This window comes from Sorex araneus, chromosome X, assembly GCF_027595985.1.
Source record: "Sorex araneus isolate mSorAra2 chromosome X, mSorAra2.pri, whole genome shotgun sequence".
NCBI classification, from domain to species: Eukaryota; Metazoa; Chordata; class Mammalia; order Eulipotyphla; family Soricidae; genus Sorex; species Sorex araneus.
In genome coordinates, this window is record NC_073313.1 from 123,345,565 (window position 1) to 123,361,706 (window position 16,142).

The following is a 16,142-nucleotide window of genomic DNA, read 5'->3' on the forward strand; positions in this document are numbered from 1 at the left end:
CCTGGTCTGTCCGGACCTCTGGGATTCGGTTAACACTGCCCAGATGTCCACAACTGCCAAAAGTTTCCTTAAAGCTATATTATCCCCAAAGCCATAGCCGTTTTTCCCTCAAAGAAGGGTTTTAGAGAAATGAGGGAAGAAAAGAACACAAGGATTAGAGGAACTCTGTCTGCCTACTGCAGAAGAGGGAAAAGTGTGAATGGAACTGGCCCTGTGCCTATGAATATAGTAATGACTAACAGAGACTGGTTAAAGGGCCCCCAGAAATGTGGTACACTGAAGCCTCCTTTTTGTATGAGTCAGCATGACTCCAGAAGTGAATGAAAAGAAATTTCACAAACTTTAAAGCCCGGAGAAGAGTGTCTCTGAGTTTGCCATTCCCTGGAGATTTCCCTTTTCACTGCCCGAGTTGCTGTGCTATCCATGTGGTACTGGGTCAGACGCACTTATGAAACCTCCTTTCTGATGATCTAACTTCTGTGGACTTCAGTTTCTGATAATATTGTTTACAAAACTTACCACAAGTTGCCTGAAGAATCAAGATGGATTTTTTTAATAAAAGTTGAGAAATGATAGAGGCAGGCTGGGGGTATGGGTGGGGGTGAGAGGAGGGAAACTGGGGTCATTGATGATGGCAAATGTACACTGGTGGAGGGATGGGTGTTGGAACATTGTCGCACTGAAACCCAATCATGAACAGCTCTGTGACTGTTTATATCTCATGGTGACTCAATTTTAAAAAATGAGTTGAGGGATAGCATGCTTAGAAAGGCTTTAGCAGAAGACTGTTTAAATGAATGTAGGTGATATGTACATGTGCATTTTATAGCCACTGGTAAGCTTTTTCCCAGTAGTTTCTGATGGAGGGATATGTTTCTATTCACTAAGCCAGCTTTCTTCATTTTAAAGTCTGGTTATGAGACTATTCTACTGCAATGTAGGTCAACTCCTTACATTCTTCCTTCTCAGAGTTGATCTATTCAGCCTTTCAAACAACACCAGTTGTAGACAAAATTGGTAAGCTGTGTTCAAATTGGTAACCCTTTCTTGGTTATGAAGAGGAAAATTGTCCTTACCATAGTAACATTTCAGTGAAAAGCATGAGTCTGCTTTGTTTTCCAGTTCACCAATCACTAAAATATGTTGTCTACCCTGCTTTCAGCAGTGGAAAGATGTATTAAGTGGTACATTGGTGTAAAGAAGAGGATCAGGTTGGTTCCTCAAAGTGGTATAGAAAGTATGTAACATATGTGAATCTTTGGATTCAAGTTCTTGCAGGAAATGACCCTCAAATCACCATTGGGGTAGACTATATACAGAAGAAGGGGCTGGAGAGATAGTACAGAAAGTATGTTCCTATCCTAGGCACTACATATGATTTCTTGAGGACCTTCAGGAGCAACTCCTGCTCACAGAGCCAGAATAAGCCCTGAACATCACTTCCAGGTGTGGCCTGGCCAAAAAAATAATGAAAGAGAAAAAATCCAGAAGATCTTGGCTTCATTCATTCAATATGTCTATCAAGCCTCTTCTTATATAAGGATGGTGGATATAGTGAGGAATAAGACAAACAAAAATCCCTGGCATCTTTAACCATAATTAACACATATTTTTGAGCATTTATTATATGCCACATGCTGTTCAGGTGGTCAAGAGGCAACAGTGAACAAAATAAACCAAAAACACTTGCTTTCATTGAAGAGAGGAGTCAGATATTTAACAAAAATATTCTTAATGACAGTGGTGTGCTTTTAGGGAACTAAACTTCGCTGGACATAAATGACATGCTAAGAACTGGGGATAGATAACAGCAGTAAGAACAGTGTGATTCATTATTTTATGGAGCTAACTCTGCAGTTTATAGAGAGTTTATGATTAATAAGAGGAAGAAGGATGAAATAAAGTAGAAAATAATAAAAGACTCAGTTTTTAAAAAGTGTGATATAGACCATAAGGAAGTGGTATGCCATAATGTGTTCACAGGCAGAGGAAGTGAAATAAACAAGAACTCACTGATAAGTCAGAGGGGCACGGGTGGGTGGCATGAGAGCTTCAAGATGGTGGTAGAAAATAGACTATGAGGTCTTTGAAATAAAATACAAGATTTGGCTCAACTCATGTGTCATGAAATATTTAATAAGTGCATTTGTGTGAGAGATATGAGTGTAAGAAACACAATGAATGGAGAGAGAGGGAAAGAGAGGAGGAGAGAGAGTGGGAGAGATAAGAAAAGGAGAGAGAGAAGAAGGGAGGAAGAGGAAGATGAGGAAAGAGAGTGAAGGAGAGAGTAAATTTCAGGTTTTTAGAAAACAAAACAAAACTACTTCACTGGTTTTCTCTTGGTAAACTACAGTCCAAGTTCTTAACAGAGCCTGCTAGGTAATTCACAAGGATACTCCAGGTTTATCCTGAGCCTAGTTTTAAACATTCACTCTGTGGTTTCCTCATTCTGATCACACTGATTTCTGGTATTCATTTCACATCTTGGTTCCTTTACACAGGAACCAAGGGTGGTAGGGTAGGGGATGTTGGGCCATACCCCGGTGCTAGCCTAATCCCAGCTCTGTGCAGGGGGACCATGTAAAGGCAGGGATTGAATTAGGGGGAAACATATGCAGGGAAAAGTGCCTTCATCCCTGTGCTATCTCCAGACATATTTATTCTGTCCTATATTCTCTTTCCTCTTTTCTTAGCCATTTGAAACCAGTCCATCATCACTGCTGAGAATCTTCCCTCAGCCCACTCCAGCAAGACATGATTTACTTGGCCTTCTTTTTCTTCCATACAACTTTTTACCTATCTTAATGATAGGACTTATTACATTTATTGTTTTTACTCATGTCGAACAATTTCTGCCACTTATTGTATTAGTTTGTTCTCTTCAAATTCATGTCTGTTTCCTACTAGACTACAAGTGCCCAGAAGATTAGAAAATTGTTTCAGTATTAATCATATCGCTAGTACTTAATCGCAGAGCGTGCACATTCTAAGATGAGAATGCTGTGATCGGCCTCACATCACACTTAGAACTGGAAGGAGCAGGACAGCTGAGTGGTAGAAGGTTAAAGTGAAGGGAAGATTATGGAAATCACAGGGAGCTGAGAGTAAGGGGGTAAATGAGAGAACAGAATTTCTGTGAAGCCCTGGGATGGTTAATATGAAGAGCTCACCCACATCAGGTGGGGTTAAGCTACAAAAACAGCAACACCACTATAACTACCAGTAAGAGCATTTCATTAATAACTGCTACATATAGATCACACTATGTTAGACATTGTGGGGTTATATAAAACGTAAAACAAAAATCCAGTTACATAAAATATCTCGTCATATTTTTGAAGATAGTACAAAGGCATATAAATAGAGTTATTACATCTTCACATATAAATATAAAACTGTTATTGGTGCCTCCACACCTCATGTGACACACGAGTAGAGGGACTGGCATAGCAGCACTATAAGTATAAACAGTAATTTCAATAATAATGTAAACTATGAAACCTCAAAGGAAAAACAAATGCATAAGTTAAATGCTTAAAAGTATAATCAAAATGTAATCAAAATGGTACTAGTATGGTGTAAAAAACTAAAGCACGCCGAGGGGCGTGTGTACTTGCGGGCTCTCCGAGCGGCTGTCTCACTGCCCATGTTCCGTGCCCTGGAACCACTGTGTGTGCTGTCGGTCAAGGGCAGGCGACGGAAGGAAGAAGGCCAAACTGGTTGCTCGATCAGTTTATTTCATTCTCTCTCTCTGCTTTTCTCCCGGCTCTCCATCTCTCTGGATCTGTGGATCTGGCCCCCCAACCCACTCTTACAGCCTAGTTAAACCTCGCCGCATGAGGGGGCTGGGGCTTACACATAGGTGTGGTCACCATCAATAGTAGTAAAGTTCCTTTACCTCAGGGGATGCTTCTCCTAGGACTGATTCTCTTTCAGCAGGAGGATCCACCCAAGGGCGGAGTCCCATGAGTGTGTTTCTCCTCTCCTCATCCAGCAAACATACAAGCATTCATGATATTAATCATTTTGTATGGACACAAAAAGAAAAGCATTAAAGCTTATAGAATTGCTCTCCTGGGGCCATCTTGATCTCAGACTACAGTGCTCAGGCCACATCAGTCTTTCCTATCCCTAGCAGGGTCCTAGTCTCATCATTACTTTTGGATCATGACAGCATTTGTCTATGATCAAGCTCTTAACTTATAGTTAAGAATTAGGCACTTTGGCCAGGCCCATCTTGATGCCAGGGTAGCACATAAATCACCGCTTGCCCTGGATCCGTCCCGTCCCTCGTCGGGACCCTGCTTTTGGGGTGTTAGGAACTGAGGGCAACTGAGGCTTAAGTCAAGAAAGCAGATGCCCGGGAAGGAATAATAGTCGAGGCCAATTAAATCCCAAGTTACAAAAGCATAATATTGTCTTCTTGTGTCTATACAAAAAGGACATAGCTTTGAATAAACTATGCAAAGGACTCAAGGAGAAGAGAAAAACAATATATACAAGTCAACAGAACATTAAGAAAGATGCTACAAATAAACACAGAGGAATGGGAGCACTGTGGTGGGAGTAACCCAATAAACCTAAACTACCTGAGGCTATGCTATCCTACAGTATGGTAAAACTTAAATGGTAGTTTAAATGGTAAGGTACAATTTATTGGCAAACTCTCAGACCACTAGAATGCAATAGGGAGCCCAGAGATAAACCTTCAGATTTATAGACAGTTAATTTATGAAAAAGAGGCTGGGAGAAATTAAAGCAGCTAAAGGTATCTTCAAAGATGATACGGAACTAAGCAATCAAGGAGAAACAGAGATAAACAAATGGGACTATATTAAACTAAGAAGCTTCTGCACCGCAAAAGACACAGTGACCAAATACAAAGGCAATCTACAGAATGGTAAAGGATATTCACCCAATACTCATCCGATAAAGGGTTGATACCAAGGGTATATAAAGCACCGGTTAAACTCTACAAGAAGAAAACAACCAACCCCATCAGAAAATGGGTGAAAGAAATGAACAGAAACTTTTTCAAGGAAGAGATCCAAATGGCCAAAAAGCACATGAAAAAATGCTCTGCATCACTAATCGTCAGGGAGATGCAGATCAAAGCAACCATGAGATACCACCTCACACCACAGAGAATGACACACATCCAAAAGAACAAAAGCAACTGCTGTTGGAGAGGATGTGGGGAGAAAGGGACCCTTCTACACTGCTGGTGGGAATGCCGATTGGTCCAGCCCCTTTGGAAAACAATATGGACGCTTCTCAAAAAATTAGAAATTGAGCTTCCATTTGATCCAGCAATACCACTTCTGGGAATATATCCCAGAGAAGCAAAAAAGTATAGTCGAAATGACATCTGCACTTATGTGTTCATCGCAGCACTGTTTACAATAGCCAGAATCTGGAAAAAACCCGAGTGCCTTAGAACAGATGACTGGTTAAAGAAACTTTGGTACATCTATACAACGGAATACTATGCAGCTGTTAGAAACGATGAAGTCATGAACTTTGCATATAAGTGGCTCAACATGGAAAGTATCATGCTAAGTGAAATGAGCCAGGAAGAGTGGGACAGACATAGAAAGATTGCACTCATCTGTGGAATAAAAATAACAGAGTAGGAGACTAACATCCAAGAATAGTAGTATATAATACCAGGAGGTTGGCTCCATAGCTTGGAAGCTGGCCTCACATGCCGTGGGAAAGGCATCCCAGATAGAGAAGGAAACACCAAGTAAATGTGATTGGAGATCCCACGCTGGAAGGGAGATGCATGCTGAAAGTAGACTAGAGACTGAACATAATGGCCACTCAATACCCCTATTGCAAACCACAACACCCAAAGAGAGAGAGAGAGAGAGAGAGAGAGAGAGAGAGAGAGAGAGAGAGAGAGAGAGAGAACAAATTGAAATGCCCTGCCACAGAGGCGGGGTGGGGTGAGAGGGATAGGATTGAGGGGTGGGAAGGATGCTGGGTTCATTGATGGTGGAAAATGGACACTCTGAATGGATGGGCTCTCGAACATTGTATGAGGGAAACACAAGCACAAAAATGTGTAAATCTGTAACTGTACCCTTACGGTGACTCACTTATTAAAAAATAAATTAAATTAGAAAAAGAATCTCTAGATTTGACTAGAAGTGAAAAATATATTAAGCAAAATATTGACAAGATTCCCTAGGATATGGAATTTAGAGATGTTTTTAATGTGTATGTTTTTATTCCATTGGCAAAGACAACAATAACAACAAAATAAATGGGACTAGGTCAAATTAAAAAGGTTTTACATGACAAAAGAAAGTTAGATTAAAAATTAAGACACAAGGGGCTGGAGTGATAGTATAGTGGGTATTGGTGCTTGTCTTGAATGCAACCACCTGTGTTCGATCCCTGGCACCACATATGGTCCACTGAGCCTACCAGGAGTGATCCCTAAGTGCAGAGCCAGGAATAATCTCTGAGTACTGTCAAGTATGGTCCCAACCCACTCCTAAATGAAATCATTTAATGAAGACATCTCCCAACTGAATGGGAGAACATATTTGCAAATGATATATCTGATAAAGGGCTAATATACAAAATATGTAAAGTACTATCGAAGCTCAGCAACAGAAAAATCTTGTAATGCCATCATAAAGTGGGTTGAGGAGAGGGACATGGGGATGTCCAATAGGCACAAGAAAAAGTGTTTATCTTTACTTATTATAGAAATAGAAATCAAAATGACAAGATAACATCACACAGCAGTAAAAATAGCATATATAAAGAAGGCCAGAAATAATTAGTGTTGGCAGGAATGTAGTGATAAAGGAACCTTATTCACCATTGGTAGGAATTTTGTCTGTTTCAGCCTCTATGAGAAATAATACGGAAATTTCTCAAAGTAAGTATAGAACATCCATATGACCCAGTGATTTCATGTCTTGGCATCTATCTACCCCCAAAGAAAAAAGACATTGGTTTGAAAATATATATGCACACCTATGTTCATTGCAAAGCTTAGTAGAATAGTCATGTTATATAAACAATCTAAATGTCCAATGGCAGATAAATGCATATAGTATATATGTACCTTTGAATACTAGGCAACTATATATATAAGAAATGATGAAATCTTTCAGTTCATTGCAACTTGGACAAAACTGGAGGGATTTATGTTAAGTAAAGTATATATATATATATATATATATATATATATATATGAAAGGAAGGTTTCGAATGATGAAAAAGCCTTGGCCCTGGATCACAGAACTGAATTTTCAAGGGGTAAGGAAAAAAGATGGTAGGGAATGATGAAGTAAACCAGAAGAAAACATCAGATCACTTTGGAGTCTTGGGTGCTTTGGTGGGGTTGGGGGGCGTTAACTTTGTACATAAAAACTATAAGCAATAACACTATTATAAATATATGAAATGAACTATAATAATTACATTATAAAAAAGAAGTTTACAAAGGAGGTGGATGAAGCATATGGCAGGGTGCTCAGGGGAGGGACATTGACACTATGGTGGGTGTAGAGTTGAAACATATTTTACCTGAAACAATAACAAAATTGCAAATAATGGTCTAAATAAAAATTAAATCTTAAAACGCCTTTAGCATTTTCAACCTCAGGGTTTTTTTTCTTTTAGGCCGTACCTGGTGATACTCAGGGGTTTCTCTCCTCCTGGCTCTGTGCTTAGGAATTACTCCTGGTGCTGATTGGTGCTCTGGAGTCCTTATGGGCTGCTGGGGATAGAACCCAGCTTGGTGGTTTGCAAGACGAATGCCCTACCTGCTGTACTATCACTATGGCCTCCAACTTCAAGATTTAATATTAAACTGATCAATAGTCAAGAAGATATTACCTGAAGAAATATAATATTTGGGAACTGACTTGATTCACTATTAAATGGCTACTCTTAGAGACCAGCAATGAAGCAAGGATCTCAATAGGGATCCTTGGGGTGTTAAGTATAGTCTTAACTATATGTATATATGTGTGTGTGTATATATATATATATATATATATATATATATATTAGAATGACAAGATAGCATCTTGCCATATCTAATCACTGTCATCCCGTTGCTCATCGATTTGCTTGAGTGTGAACCAGTAACATCTCCATTGTGAGACTTGTTATTGTTTTTGGCTTATCGAATACGCCACGAGTAGCTTGCCAGGTTCTGCTGTGCGGGCTCGATACTCTCAGTAGTTTGCCAGGCTCTCCGAGGGGGGTGGAGGAATCAAACTCAGGTCCGCCGCGTGCAAGGCAAACACCCTATCCGCTGTGCTATCACTCCAGCCCACATAATATATATCTAATATAATATCTTGTCTTATATATTAGATCATTTCCTATCTAATATAGGGAGTGAGGGAGTGCAGGAGCCCTATTAAACTGACTCTTCAATGGTTTCTGAACATCTGGACAGCAATATGGTGAACAGGTAAGTAGAGAAGAAAGCAGGTATCAGGCACCACAGTAATTGGTTATGGGCCTAGGTTAATTTGAGTGGTCAAACTATAATTGATGCAAGGTATGGGAGGCAAGAAGGAGAGGGAGCTGTGTGGGTTGAAATGAATCAATCTTACATAGTAATGGGAAGTAATTTTGAGTGAGGTTTCAGAGTGGGGAGGGAGAATAAGAACCAGATCTTGGTTATTGGAAAGAGAAGCATAGTAGTCTATTGTGGACAGAAAAATTCACATTGTAAATGTATTAGGAAATAATTGTTAGTCTCAGCAGATTAACAGGGGTATACCAGAAACAATTTTCTTAGAAAATAGACTAAAATGAATTGGAATGAATTGTGAATTTTAATACCATTCAAAAGTATTTCACATTTCTATATGTCATAATAAGTATGTTATTTTTTAAGAAGAAAAGATGAGAGATTCTTGGAGAGTCTGAAGGGAGTGAGTGGTAAAAAAGTAAATAAATTTTATAGAAGAGAACTTCAGGGAAGAAATAAGAATGTATAAAGACAGTAAGAAAATGGATAATCTTATTCCAGAAACTGACTTTTCAAAATGTAGATATGAATTATATATCTAAATGGTTGTATGATCTGTTTAAGTGATATTATCTGATGATTGTAATGTAAATTGTCAAATTTTAGGAAAATAAGTTGAAGGTACTTTTAAATTTTCTGATAAGAACTTAGCCAAAAGTATTTGATGGGATTCTGTGAAAGTAATTGAAAACTGAAAATGGTAAAGTTGCTATGTGAATAAGAGGTAAGACAGAGTTAAATAGTTATCTTCATTTTGTAATTTTGTTAGTTTTCTTTGATTATTTGTATTTCATATAAGAGAGGGATTATCAGTTATTTAATTTTCTGACTTACATTTCTTAGCATAGTTATGTCAAGTTTCATTCATATTGCAAAGGGCACAATTTCATGTTTTAATATCTGATATTCCATTGTCTATATGTATATATGATATCTTCTGTATCCATACGGAATTTTGTGTCTTTTATTTTCCACATCATGTTAAGTTGTTGAATAGTACTACTATGAACATAGAAGTGCACATATCTTATGGAGTTAGCCTTTTCATATTCTTTGGATGAATACCTTAAAATTGTATTTCTGGATCATATAAAGTGTTGGGGTTTATTTTTGGTTTTAACTTTTCAAAGAACCAACACTATTTTCTTTCTTTCTTCCTTCCCTCCCTCCCTCCCTCCCTCCCTCCCTCCTTCCCTCCCTCCCTCCCTCTTTTCCTTCCTCCCTCCCTCCCTCCCTCCCTCCCTCCCTCCCTCCCTCCCTCCCTCCCTCCCTTCCTTCCTTCCTTCCTTCCTTCCTTCCTTCCTTCCTTCCTTCCTTCCTTCCTTCCTTCCTTCCTTCCTTCCTTCCTTCCTTCCTTCCTTCCTTCCTTCCTTCCTTCCTTCCCTCCCCTTTTTCACTTTTAGGTCAAACCCAGCTGTCCACAGGGATCACTTCATGTGGGTTCTGGGGAGCATATGAGGTGCCAGGGATTGAAACCGCGTAGGCCATAATCAAGTCAAACACCCTGCCAGCTATACTATAACTCCAACCCCTCTACACCATTGTCTATATAGGCTGAACCAATATTTTCCAACTTGTTATTTTTATCATGTGCTGACAACTTTTAATGAAGCACAGGCAGAAGTAGCCAGGGGAAATTTCCTGGCAAATTTTGTGAACTCAATATTCACATAGCAGTAAGAATACCACTTGTCTATGTAGCTAGATTTTTAAAAATGGAGATAAAAAGCCATGCTGTTTCTTAAAAGAATTGTAAACCATTTTCTTTCTTTTTTGTGTGAAGCAAAATAGTTTTCACTGAAACTTTCTTAGATATTAGGGGAGAAAAAGAGAAGAAATATGTGTTCAGCAGAGAACACAGGCTTGAGGTGTAATTCAAAAATTGTAAACCATTTTCAAACATTAACATGTGTATTAATATTATCAAATAAATAATTCTAGTGTTTTCTTTATATAATTATGATTTATAATAAAATGCTGGGTGTTAAAAGAATCCTTCATTATTATCTGTAAACTACCCTCTGAAAAACAATTAATTAACTTTACAAATAATTATTTTGTATAGTCTTATTTTGCCTGGTTGTCCATTCTATTAATTTTAATTTATTTTTGAGGTACAGAAGCTTCTTAGTTTAATGTAGTCCCATCTGTTTATCTTTGCTTCCACTTGCTTGGTCAGTGGTAGTTCATCTTTAAAGATGCCTTTAGTTTCAATGCCATGAAGGGTTCTGCCATATGATTTCAGGAGTGTTTTATCTATTTATTTGAAAAATGTCATGTATATGCTTATAGGGACCACAATGAACTTACAATGCTTTGGAAAGTATTGCCATTTTGACTATATTAATCCTTCTGATATTTTTTTTTTCTTTTTGGGTCACATCCGGCTGTGCACGCACAGTGGTTACTCCTCACTCTGCACTCAGGAATTATCCCTGGCAGTGCTCAGGGGACCACATAGGATGCTGAGAATTGAACCTGGGTCGACCCCGTGCCAGGCCAATGCCTTACCTGCTGTGCTATTGCTCCAGCCCCCAATCCTTCTGATTCTTGAGGAGGATATGTGTCTGAATTTTCTTGTGTCTTCTTTTATTTTTCCTGAAGTAGTGTTTTGTAGTTTTCTTTGTACAAGTCCTTCACCTCTTTAGTGAAGCTGATTCTGAGGTACTTGCTTTTCTGAGGCACAGTTGTGAACAGGATGTATTTTATTTTTATATAGTTATTTATTTTGCTTTTTGGTCATACTTGGAAATACACAGGTGTTACTCCTGGCCCATGCACTTAGGAATTACTTCTGGTGGTGCTTGGAGAACCATATGGGATGCTGGGAATCGAACCCGGGTCAGCCGCATGCAGGGCAAACACCCTACCCACTGTGCTATCGCTCCAGCCCCAGGATGTATTTTAAATCTCTCCCTCTTCTCTTTCATTTTATGTATATAGAAAACCCAGGGACTCAGGGATAGATATTGATTTTATAGCGTGCCACTTTACTATATAAACCTATATGTTCCTAGGAGCTTTTATTTAGAGTCGAGGATTTTCTAAGTATAGTATCATGTCATCTGCAAATTGTGATAGCTTGACTTCTTCCTTTCATATCTGGATACGCTTGATATCTTTTTTTTGCCTAACTGATATGGAAAGTACTTCCAGTACTTTCCAGTACTAATTGGTGTGAGTGGACTAAGATACAGAGACAGCCCACAGAATGGGAATATTATTTACCAAATACCCATCAGATAAAGGGTTAGTCTCCAACTTTAAAACTTTATAAGAAAAAATCTTCAGCCCCATCAAAAATGGGGAGAAGAAATGAACAGAAACTTCCTCAAAGAAGAAATACAAATGGCCAAAAGACACATGAAAAAATGCTGTACATCACTCATCATCAGGGGAGATGCAAATCAAAACAACCAGGGGTATATCAATTTACACCACAAAGACTGGCACATATCAAAAAGAACAAGAAAAACCAGTGCTGGTGAGGATACAGGGAGAAAGGGACTCTCATTCATTGTTGGTGGGAATGACAACTATTGGTCCAGACTTTTGGAAAACAATATGAGCATTCCTCCAAAAACTAGAAATTGAACTACCATATGATCCAGCCATACCATTTCTGAGCTATACCCCTGGCTTGCAAAAACACACAGAATAAATTACATCTGCACTAGTATATTGATTGCAGAACTGTTAAAGATAGCTAGCATCTGGAAACAACCTGAGTGTGCCCTAGAACAGATGATTGGTTAAAGAAATTATGGTGCATTTACACAATGGAATACTATACAGCTGTTAGAAAAATGAAGTCTTGAAATTCGCTTATAAATGGATGGGCATGGAGAGCATCATGCTGAGTGGAATAAGTTAGCAGGAGGACAGACATAGGATGATTTCACTCATTTATGGGATATATATTATATATATATATGTATATACTTAGTATGAGACAATCACCCAATGACAGTAGAAACAACGACCAGGACAAATGGTCCAGGGTTGGAAGCCTGCTTCAAGGGCTAGGGGAGAGGACAGTTGGGATAGAGTAGGACCATTATGACAATGTGCTGAAAGTGGATAAAGGATCAAACATGATGGCTTCTCAGTATTTGTATTGTGAACCATAATGCCCAAAAGGAGAGCGAGTAAGTGAGTGAGTGAGTGAGTGAGGGAGGGAGGGAGGGAGGGAGGGAGGGAGGGAGGGAGGGAGGGAGGGAGGGAGGGAGGGTGAGAGAGAGAGAGAGAAGGAGAAGAAGAAGAAGCAGGTTTGGGGGATGACAGGGATATGGGGGATATTTATTGGTTGTGGGAAATCTACACTGGTGGAGGGCTGGGTGCTGGAACATTGTATGACTGAAACCTGATCAAAAAAGCTTTGTAACTGTATCTCACAGTGATTCAATAATTTAAAAAAAAATTTTCAAAAATTTCATATTTTGGCCCACACCTGATGATTTCCAGTACCCATTCCTTGGTCAACGCTGTGAAGTTGTTCCTGATTGTCTTTGGAGGAACAGTTGATGCTAGGGATGGAATCCATGACTACCTAAGGCAAAACATATGTTCTCGTTCTTTGTGCTATTATCTCCTTAGCTCCAAGTCTATTTTTGAAATTTTATTTAAATACTGTGATTTATAAAGTTGCTCATAATAAAGTTGTTTCAGGCATTCAATGTTCCAACACCAGTCCCACCACCACCAGTGCATTCTTCCCTTCACCAATGTCTCTGGTTACTGTTTTTGTACTGATTTATTTCTAAGACAGTGAATAGTAACGGTCTAAGAAATTAACCAGGAGCTCACCTCAATATTTCTGTTTCTTTAAAAGGATGGTACTGGAATGGCTTCAACATTTATTATTTAACTTAATTCACTACCTAGTCGCTACACTTAGAGACAAGCAATGACCAAGGATATCAACAAGGATTAGATAAGCACCAAATGTGGTCATCACTTGACCATTGTGTCCTAGGCTGTTAGGAGAGTATAAAAGGGAGTTACAGGGATCCTACCGAACTGGCTCTTCAGTAGTTTCTGAACATCTAGATGGCAGGACGTAGGACAGGTAAGTAGAAAAGAAAGAAGGTACCAGGCAACATAGTAATTGAGGGTTAATATGAGTGGTCAGACTATGAGCATTGGTATAGGGTGCAGGGTGTGGGAGACAGGGAGGAGAGAGAGCTGTATAGGTTAAGATGAATGTTACATAGTAGTGGGAAGTAATTTTGACTGAGGTTTAGGAGGAGGGAGAATATGAAACAGATCTTGCTTATTGGAAAGATTAGCATAGTAGCCTATTGTGGAACAGAAAATTCATGTTGTAAATGCAATAGGAAATAAACAGGTTATATTTACAGAGAGAACAGTGTTTAAATGCTAAAGAAAAACATCTAAATATGATTTTGAAGCTTACATAAAGTTAATAATGAATAAATGCAAATCTACTAAATTTTGAATGTTGAAACAGGCCACAGCAGTATACATGTGTTGTAACCTGAAGGGTTGAAAATTATAATCTGTAATTATAATCTGAAAAAGGGAAAAAACAGAAAGGAAGTGAAATAAGAAAAGTATTCTTTTTTTTCTTTTTTGTCACACCCCATGATGCTCAGGAATTACTCCTGGCAGTGCTCGGGGGACCATATGGGATGCTGGAGATCGAACCTGGGTCGGCCGTGTGCAAGGCAAATGCACTATCCGCTGTGCTATCACTCCAGCCCCTAGTAAAATTATTCTAGACCTTTCCTTCTGGAACTAGCAGGGTTAGGTGATTAGGCTGTTGAAATGAAGGCAAAAAAAACCCCTTTACTAAGCACAATTGAGGAATTCAAAGTTCTGCTTCATAGAGGCCAAAGAGACCTTGTTCTGGCTAAATATCTGCGTACAGCTGAAGTTTTTTCAGATTAATCTCAGCTGAGACAGCTGTTTATATGGCAACTGTGTCTTTTGACAGAGTGAGGTGTCTTTCCGATGAAGGAAATAGCATTTGTTAGGACTTACTTCTAGTCAGATGACTTAACCTCTTTGCACCTGTTTTCTTATCTGTAAATTGATAGCAATCATAGGTGCTACCTCATAAGGGTTTTTGTGATGTATGCATGAAGTAATTAGTGATGACTTCACTTGGCAATGGTGGTTGCTATATAGTTAATGAGCAATGATGGTTAGTACATAGTGTATGATCCACCTTATACTCATAACATTAGTGAGTAAATTTATGTTAAGACCTAGAGAATTACTTTTACACCATCTTTATTCAGATTAGATGCCTCATTGCTGTGTAGGTGGACCCAGTCCTAGGCCTACACTTACATTAAGTTGAGCTTCTGGTTTGTTGGCATGATGGTGGGGTTAGGGAAACATAGCAGTGTGGGAGGCAGTGGTACAAGGTGTTGTTTTCCATAAGAATATTAAATTTCATGTCAGCCTTTGGTTTAATTTGGCTCCGTTATTCAAACAAAGCAGTGTTATGAGTGGCAGAGGAAGAGCGCAAAATAAAATCAACACATTCTTGGAAATAAGTGTCATTTGCCTAGACTATTTTGCTTTTTCTTCAGCCACAAAAATATTTCTTTGCTCTGTGGCTCACAACAAAAATCCCTTTCAGGACAGGGTACAAACCAAACCTTCAGAGGAAACTTCCATTTTAGATGACATGGAGTTAACAAATAATTCACTTGGACTTGTCTTAATATAAATTCCCCCTTAGTTCTTTTTGCCCTGGGGAGAAATCATTGCATATGTGAAAGACTATTCAACTTCATTTCCCGTAACTTAGGCATAACTAGGACTTTAAACATTGATGTCTGCTAGATTTCCTAAACTTGCCTCAATGTTTTCAGGTCTGCCACTTATCCAGTAGTCCCATGTATATGTGTTAGATTTTTCTTTTAGTAGTGCTAGCTTAGTAGTGCAAAAGTTTCTCCAATAATTCTATTAGATCCCAAACATCTAGCATGATGGTACAGAAGCGGATTTTTAAGTCGATATTCAAAGCACAGAGAAGCTCTATGTGACCAAGTCAATGGAACTTTCCTGTTTTCTGGTTCAGTGGTACATATTTAAAAGCAAGTTTTCAAAAGCAGAAAGTTCAGGCATCCACCTTTCCTTTACTAATTCAGGACTTGGGCCATTTGTGATTCAAGGCCGGTGTCAATGATGATGCAATGAGGCTGGATAAGAAACTGGGAGTCTTTTAATCCCATTTCTCTAATGAATAAAACTCATTCTATAGTTTATTTCCCTCAAAGAGATTACACTGTAGTTGAGAAACCAGTTCCTAAAACATACTGTCACTAAAAACAAACTCTTCATGATACATGACTTTGAAACATGGAGTTTCTTGCATGTAATAGAATCAAAAAGGAAAACTTCAATACTTGAAAGAATAGGTGATTTTTTCATATATGTGTATATATATATATATCTTTGCTTTTTGGAGCACTCCCAGCAATCCTCGGGGGTTACTCCTGGCTCTGCACTCAGGAATCACTCTTGGCGGTGCTTGGGGGACCATATGGGAAACCATATGGGATGCTGGGGATGGTTGGTACCCAGGTTGGCCGTGTGCAAGGTAAATGCCCTACCTGCTGTACTATCACTCCGGCTCTATAAGAATATATTTTTA